Source organism: Scleropages formosus, chromosome 15, assembly GCF_900964775.1.
Source record: "Scleropages formosus chromosome 15, fSclFor1.1, whole genome shotgun sequence".
Taxonomy (NCBI): Eukaryota; Metazoa; Chordata; class Actinopteri; order Osteoglossiformes; family Osteoglossidae; genus Scleropages; species Scleropages formosus.
The window spans coordinates 22,922,713-22,931,684 of record NC_041820.1 but is presented as its reverse complement, the minus strand read 5'-3'; the positions used below and the strand labels follow the sequence as shown (position 1 = coordinate 22,931,684).

Genomic DNA, 8,972 nt, shown 5'->3' with positions numbered 1-8,972 from the left:
TCGATCTTGGCATGATGTAGCCACAACATATCATGCTAAGACCAAACCAAACCACAGGTTTAGAGCAAAAATACATTTCATGCCCTCAGTAGCATATCCATCAACAACAAGGTCCTCATCACTGGTGACTCAGTACTGTGAAATATGCAGAGTTCCTTTTTTTCAGGAACCTTACAGTACTTTATAATTTATTAGTGTGGAGTCATACTTTCTTCTTCTGTATTCACAATGTGTTGTTGACAGTCAATGTTATCAGAACTAATGAAGAGGAGAAGGGTGGAGATGTTTGCACTCCATATGCATAGCTCCCTCTGTGACCCATTAGTTCACTGGGGAGGGGGGGGGGTGTTCTTAGGGTTCTTGTTCACAACAGTGTTTCTTTTGTTCAAGTGTGATATTGTTCTTTCTCGCACTTTCTTCTCTTATTTATCTCAAGAGAATGTTGGTTTTGCTATTATTACTGATTGTATTACAGGGTTACACCACTACTTTTCAGTAAAGTTACATTAACTGTTCACTAAAATTTACCTGGATCATGAAGACCATGTAATTCAGAGAACAAATGTGCATTCATTGATTGTCCCGTGGAAGGGGTGCGGTGGCGCAGTGGGTTGGACCGCAGTCCTGCTCTCCGGTGGGTCTGGGGTTCGAGTCCCGCTTGGGGTGCCTTGCGGCGGACTGGCGTCCCGTCCTGGGTGTGTCCCCTCCCCTTCCGGCCTTACGCCCTGTGTTACCGGGTAGGCTCCGTGACCCCGTATGGGACAAGCGGTTCTGAAAATGTGTGTGTGTGTGATTGTCCCGTTGATCCCCAGTTCGTCTGTGCCAAGTCTGAATGTTTTCCTCATGTTTGTGCAGTTTCCTCCAGGTGCTGATTTTCTCCCACAGTTCAAACACATCTTGTCCTACTTTAGCTCAAACAAAAGAGTTAGGTATTGCCATCTTAATAAACAGAAACGTTCCTTTTTTTCTTCATTATAAACAAGATGGCTCAAACATGACCCAGGGTCAGGTTTATCAGAGTTTCATATATGCACAAATATGACATATGTACATACCTACACACACAATTAACCAAACATATAAAAAATTTAAGAAATAAGTGAATGAATAGGCAGCTGCTTAAATGCAAACACCAAAACATATTTAAATGCAAGATAGAGATCATGATTGAAGAGAGGGAGTGCAGAGTGTGGTGGGACACAATGCAGTGCCACTCAGTTAAGAGGTCACTCACCTCCCCGGCAGAGTGAGGACTCATTGTACTCATTAAGACAATGATGGCTGTTTGTAAAAATTCTTCTACTAGCGTGGAACCCACGTGGAGTGCAAGCAGACTGGATTTACTAAACTTACGCATAGCTAATGTAATTTTTTTAATATTTAAAAAATAATTAAAATATTAGACATTTTATTGGGCAGCATGGTGTTGCAGTGGGTACCACTGTCATCTGACAGTACTTGAGCTGTTTGAGCATAGATTTGAAGCTGGCTCAGTCTGTGTGAAGTTTTTATGTTCTTCCCATGTCTGTGTGGGAATGCTCTGGGTTCCTTTTAACATTCCAAAGACCTGCAGTTAAGGTGAACTGGTGATATTAATTTGGCCATAGTGTGTGAATAGGTGTGCATGTGTGACTACACTGCAATGGACTGGTGTCCCATCCATGGTGTTCCCCGCAGCAATTCTGCGATAGGCTCTCAACCGCAGCAAGACTCACTTTCAACCTGGGAGTAATTGCTGTAGACCACCCCCTAGCAGTCTTGAACAGCAATACATTATAATGTAGTTGTCATGGCACCATTAACTAACAAAACTCCATGTGGCCAGTTGAAAAAACAATAATGAAACATCAGCTCATTAGAAATCAATTTAATTTCTGCAGATAACCTGAAATTACAGGATAATTTCTAAGGAGAATGTTGACAGAGTGTCCCACATTAAAAAGTAAGTCTCCTCAGCAGGTCACTTGTCTCTGCCACCTTGTTTGTGATCATTATTACTTACTTATTGTCCAGGAACATAAGAATATCTTTCTCTGTTGAATATCAGCATAAATGTATAAGTGTTCCAGGGAAACAGTTCTTCAGTCTGTTCTTTACAGAGCGAATGGCCTGATTCACTGCAGCTAAAAGAGGACGAGGAAAAAAGCCATCGTGTTATTAGTGACAAAACTACATTTCAAGAGTAAATGCCATCAAGGAGAATTTCACTCAGTGACCACTTGAGTGGTTTTATTGCTACAGGAGTTTTCTTCCACACTTCTGGGTGCCAATTGTGGCAGATTGGCATCCAGTCCAGGGTGTGTCCCCTCTTCCTCCAGCCTTGCGCCCCTTGTTAGGCACTGGTTCACCTCGGGACAAGCAGTTGTAGACAGTGTGTGTTTAGCTTAATTTTCTAAGCTATATTACAGTCTAAAATGTCCTTTCAAAATTAATAACCAAAAACATCATAAAAACATGTAATGCTTAACCATATGAAACATTAACTTTTCAGTCACAGAGACAACTTTTCCCGAAACTCTCAAACTGTTGTCTATTGTACTCAATAACCTATAACATATCCCTGGTGCTTTGGACTTCTGGATCGTTAGTTCCATGTCACTTGTATTCTTGTCACTGTCAGATGCCTCAGAATGATCAGTGATGTTATTGTACAGATCTGCTGCTGCATGTTCATCTGCAATTGTTAAATGGTACAGTGTAAGTTAATTTTAAACACTTTTCCAGTTAGTTATAGAAAGTAACATTCATTAAGTTCTATAATCATACAGATATCTTACCATGTTCTTCTCTCTGTTGTAATCGTTCTATCCTAATTGTCCATTGAATAGCCCTCGTGTCAAATTTTGTCATGTTCAGACATATGATGTCTTCTGTCAGTTCTTCGGTCAATGTGGAACTATGTCCTCATCTTTTTCCTCTTTGCTTAGTGGTCTATTCTGCTCTATTTCCTGAACTGCATCTGGGGCTCCTTCATCAAACAGACTCCCCAATTTTAACACATCCTCCTGGGTCACTTTGTCTCCTCTTGTTTTTCATTAGAGTTCTGTGCTTGTCATGGAGTTTCAAAAAATGCAGCACTGCATTTTGCCTGGTCAGTGTCTGTGCGAGATATCTGCCAAAAAGGCATAATGACATCGAGACTGTCATATGCTATCTTCTGAATTGCAGGTATTCCAGCATTTTCAGGTAAAGTCTACAGGTAAAGCAAGTACTGGAAAGCTTCTCTGTGAACCACTTATGGAAGAAGATGGGAAGCCTACAAAAGGAAGGTTTCAGTGACTGATCTTGTAGATGAGTGACGAGATATGCTTCTTCCTGACCTGGTCACTATCTTCAGATTCTGGAATATCTACCGTGTGACCACAGAGTTCCTTTCTCAATGCCATGCTGTGTTACTATAGCCTTCCACTGTGCATATTTTGCAAAATCTGATTTGTATTGATGAATGAAGGTACTGCTACAGTCCAGGTATTGGTCTCTATCTTGGACAAATTTTGGCAAGCTTGTCTTACTTGCCGAAATTTGTGTAATTTCAGTAGGATGTTCAGAATCTATCAGCTACGATAGAAATACTCTTATTTCTATTGGTACACATGCCACCCACCATACGACTTTAACACCAGCTCCCAGCTGGCCGACTGAGATCCTGAGAACGAACAAAGGACGCGACACGTGGCGCAGACCCCGAAGAAAACGAGCCAGCGTCAGGAACAGGCTGAGGGCTCGCACACACTGCACTCCCCTGCCTAGTATCCCGTTAGCCAACGTCCAGTCTCTGGAAAACAAGCTGGACGTCCTCAGAGCCCAGGTTAAGTTCCAGAGAGACATTCGGGACTGCAACCTCCTCTCCTTCACGGAGACATGGCTGACCCCAGCCATCCAGCCGGATGAGTTCTTCTCGGTTTATCGCATGGACAGAACACTTGAGTCAGGGAAGTCAAGTGGAGTATGTTTAATGGTGAACAGCAGCTGGTGCGACACATGAAGCGCTCACCTACACACAGACTGTTCATCCAGACACTGCGCTCATTGTGGCTGGGGACTTCAACAGTGCCAACCTCAAACGCGTAGTGCCAAATCTCCACCAGCACATTAGCTGCCCCACCAGGGGCGAAAGGATACTAGACCACTGTTACACACCATTCAAAGGGGGCTACAAGGCACAGTCTCTTCCACCGTTTGGGAAATAAGACCATGCCACCATCTTCCTCATGCCTAGATACAAACAAAGGCTGAAACAGGAAGCTCCGGTCAAGAGGGAGGTCGCACGCTGGACGGACCAATCAGTGGCCACCTTGCAGGACGTGCTAGAAGACGCAGACTGGGACATGTTCCGGCAAAGCTCTGATGACAACGAATTTACGGAAGTGGTTGTGGGATTCAGTGAACAAAACAATCATCAAAACGCTTCCCAACCAGAAGCCGTGGGTGGACAAAACCATCCGCGACGCTCTGAGATCTCACACCGCTGCCTACAACATGGGGCTTGCTACCAGGAACATGGAGGAGTACAAGGCTGCGTCCTACAACATGCGCAGAGCGGTGAAGGAGGCAAAGTAGCGCTATAGAAGGAAACTAGGGTCACAGTTCCAGCAGAGTGACTCTAGAAGCCTATGGCAGGGACTAAGAACAATTACAGACTACAAAGCACCATCCTCCAGAATGGTGAATGCAGATGCTTCTCTGGCAGACGAGATAAACACCTTCTACGCTTGCTTCGAAGCTGCAGCTAATGCTGCTACCGGCACTAACAGCGCTGCCGTTGCTGAAGGTGCTAATGGGGCTATCAGCGCAATTGCCAGCTTGCATGCAGACAATGCCAGGGCGGATAATGCTTTCACCATCTCAGAACATGAGGTGAGGAGGGCGAACACCAGGAAGGCAGCAGGACCAGATGGCATCTCAGGTCAGGTCCTAAGAGCTGCATGGACCAGCTAGCACTGGTGTTCACGGAGATATTCAACCTCTCCCTGGAGCACTCAACAATCCCCACATGCTTCAAGCAGTCTACCATTGTCCCTGTCCCGAAGACACCACAGCTTGCCTGCCTCAACGACTATCGCCCAGTAGCCCTGACTTCAGTTGTGATGAAGTGCTTTGAGAGACTGGTCAGAGACTTCACCTCTTCATTACCTGACACACTGGACCCACTTCAGTTTGCATACCATTCCAACCGTTCCACAGAGGATGCCATCGTGTACCTCCTTTACACAGCACTGAGTCATCTGGACACCAGGAAGGGAAATTATGTTAAAATGCTGTTTGTTGACTACAGCTCAGCATTTAACACCATAATTCCCTCCAAACTCACCACCAAGTTGGAGGACCTGGGACTGAGCTCATCTCTTTGCCAGTGGATCTCCCAACTTTCTCACGGACAGACCACAAGCAGTTCAGGTGGGCAGACATGCCTCACCCACCCTCACCCTCAGCACTGGAGCCCCACAGGGTTGTGTTCTGAGTCCCCTGCTGTACTCACTGTACACATATGACTGCGTGGCCACTTCCAACTCCATCACCATAATCAAATTTGCTGACGACACTGTTGCGGTGGGCCTGATCTCTGACAACGAGAAGGCCTACCTGGAGGAGATAACACGCCTGGAGCACTGGTGCCAGGAAAACAACCACCTCATGAATGTCAGCAAGACTAAGGAGTTGATTGTGGACTTCAGCACAAAGCAAAAGAGGAGCTACCAACCCCTCATGATCAATGGGACTCCAGTGGAGAGAGTGGACAGTTTCCGGTACCTGGGTGTTCACATCATGCAGGACTTGTCATGTCCTGTCATGTTAACACCTTGGTGAAGAAGGCCCAGCAGCATCTCTACCACCTTAGACACCTGAGAGACTTCAGACTGCCCTCTAAGGTGGTAAGGAACTTTTACACCTGCACCATTGAGAGTATCCTGACAGGAAGCATCACAGTCTGGTTTGGGAACAGCACCCAGCAGGACAGACGGGCTCTACAGAAGGTGGTGCGTTCAGCTGAATGTACCATCCGAATGGAGCTCCCTGACCTGCAGTCTATCTACAGCAAGTGATGCTGGAACAAGGCCAGGAAAATAGTGAAAGACCTCAGCCATTCAAGGAACGGACTCTTCTCTCTGTTGCGGTCAGTGAAGCATTTCCGCTCCCTAAAGGCCAACACAGAGAGGATGAAGAGGAGTTTCTTCCCTCAGGCTGTTTGGGCCCTCAACCAATACAACACCAAGGACTAAAAACCAGTCACCTCCAGGAACCACTCCACCTCTGCTATTCCATTTCATATATACAAACTCAAACTGAACTAGCTGTGTGATCCTGCACAAACCATATTGCACTACATCTTATGCCACACAAATTTTTATAATTTGTTGCACATCTGTTTATAGATATTTATATATTTTGCTCTTACATATGCATAAATAGATTTTTTTTTTGATTTTAGTACCTGTTATTTGTCCTTTTAGATTGTTATGTCAGCTGTATAAAGCATTTCACTGCACATCATACTGTGTATGGTTGTGTATGTGACAAAATTTGAATTTGAAATGGGTAAGAATTACACAACTTTATATGAAAAATATTTCAGATCACCTGTTCCACTTCAATAGCCCGTTGGTATGACTGGATGAGTGTGCATCCATGTGAATTGGCACTGGACAACAGCATGTCATGCAGGATCATCCAGGGTCATTTACACATTGAGTGGTCCAGAGGACATGATGCATCCATGGAATTCACTGCAGGCAAGTATACTTTTTAAGTTTCCAGACCATGTGCGTCTTTTAATATGGAGTTATGCAAGGGGACATACAATCCCTGCAAAAAATATGAAACAAACATATAAAAGTACATTTCATGTAGAGTGTGACTTCAAAGTAAACATTTTGTATACTTCATATCTATCTGGAATTCTTATTACTTAGGTGCCAAAGATTTCAATTTCTGTTTCAGTTTACAATAATATTGGGTGGATGCATACCACCATGTTTCTGTCCGCAGCCTGATTGTGTGTAAAGAGCATCCGACTAGCAGACGGTGACTTGCAGGTGGATCAGACCCCAGCAGCAGGCTCAGAGCCTGCTGCTGGACGAGACTCAGGTGCGTAGGCCAAGGAGGGGGTGTTTGGGTCTATAATCATCAGCACAGTCACAGTGAGACCCCAAAGGGGTGACAGGCCTCAGATGCACTCCAAGATCAGCACTGACACAGATCTTCAGCACCCCCTACCGACAGGCCCTACAGGCTGAGGTCAAACACTCAAACACACTCGTGCCGCCTCTCAGTCTCCACTAAATTAGGTGCTACTCACTATGTGTTCAATTAGTCCATTTGTTGTGTATTTTTCACTAAACTGTCAATGTACCATAAAAGCTACCTTTCCCATCCACGCAACCATTCACACCAGCACCAGTCTCTGATGTCATCATATCCACATCTGCAGAAGTCAACTGCTACAGGTCGTCAGAAGAAACTGCTTCTAAATTGGTCTGTTAACTGCTAAATTGTTGAAAGACACTTAAAAATTGTTCTAGTAAAAGTTACCCAGCTGTATAAATCATTATAAGTCACTTCAGAGAAAAGCATCAGATAAATTAATAAGATCTAAAGATGATGTAGTGAGGCAAATCTCAGGCTGTAGTCACTAGGGACATTCCCCCGCTACAGACTTATTCGTAAAGTATTATTTTCAGTAAGTCACCCATCCATTATCAATAATCACCTGGTGAATGCAGGGTCATGGTGGTCCAGAGCTTATTCCAAAGGCAGAGAGTGAGGCAGGGTGTGCCCTGGACAGGAAATAAGGGGCAAACATGCATGCAAAGTGAAACCAGCGCTACTAGCTGCACTACTGCTGTACATTTGCAAATACATCAAGTATATCACAAGTACTCATGTAATAATACTGACTGATGGAAAAACAACAATAAAACATTTGGAAATCTGCTTAAATTTTAAACAGAGGTAACGCTTTACTTAGCCTTTAAACATGCTTAATTATTATGAGGCGACACACATAAACCCATTCTTTCTTTAGTTTGTGTGCGAAGCTGAGCTCACGACGGCGGCCCGGCTACCGCACCAGTAGGCCGCGCGCAACCGCCCGTTCGTACACAAGGCAGCGGCCGACGGCGGAGCACCGCGCGCGCATCATAAGTTAAGTGGAACGCCACGTGCAGCTGTGTTGGCGCTGAGCGCGCTTCTCGGAAACACACTAACAACACAGAGCGCTTTACACTTTCTTTTGACAGCAATGAATCCGCACACAGAATCGATCGTGAACCAGAACCGAAAAAATTAACACGGACACTGTGTGACGGTTCAAAATTTAGGGAACGAGAGCAGTAGAAAAACGGCAACGTATCGAGCACAAGCCTGGCCAGCAGCAGCTGAGGAATTTTTTAAAAAAAAAAAAATCTAATTTCACCTACAAAAAAGTCTTCTTTAACCGATACAAGCATGTGTTTATTTCTATCTCAGGTGACCTTTAGATGTAACTAAGCTATACTTTAAACGTATATTAAAAACACAATCAAATGTCTTACCTACGTCGTTCGTCCATTGTACGTACGCACCCTTCCGTCATTATTGTTCGCTAAATGGGTGACAGTGATTGGGTGTGATTCGATCGTCATCATGGTGAATTGACCAATAAGAAAGCACTTACGCATTTAAGTTATCCAATGGTGTCGAACCTAAATATCTTTTTTCAACACTTTGCTTAAATTTTTCAAATACCTGACACCTATACACAATATAAAAACGATTCAGTCCTGAACGCTGAAAATAAAGAAAACTATGAACATAGACATATTCCAACGTTAAAAGTACATTAGAATATTTTAAAACCAATAATGCACTTAAATAAAAACGATAAAAGATAAAATGTATTTAAAACCTATACGGATATAGCATATTAAACATTTGTGTCTTACCATTTACAATAAAAGAAAAAATTCAATCTGTGGATATCTGAAAACTGAGGT

At 43.9% G+C, this 8,972-nt stretch overlaps 1 long non-coding RNA gene across 3 annotated transcripts; it reads right to left on the bottom strand.

Moving 5' to 3' along the window:
• Positions 1-1,111: 1,111 nt before the first annotated feature.
• On the bottom strand, positions 1,112-8,592 carry LOC108941523 (uncharacterized). Of its 3 annotated transcripts, none has more exons than XR_003798202.1 (4): positions 8,532-8,592; positions 7,709-7,775; positions 2,778-6,804; positions 1,112-2,674 (listed from the first exon to the last, which is right to left on the bottom strand). It is a non-coding gene; the product is annotated as an uncharacterized LOC108941523 (long non-coding RNA). The 3 variants fall into 3 exon arrangements; XR_001966634.1 differs by having other exon boundaries at positions 1,114-3,256; positions 6,580-6,804; XR_003798201.1 differs by having other exon boundaries at positions 1,112-6,804.
• Positions 8,593-8,972: the final 380 nt, after the last annotated feature.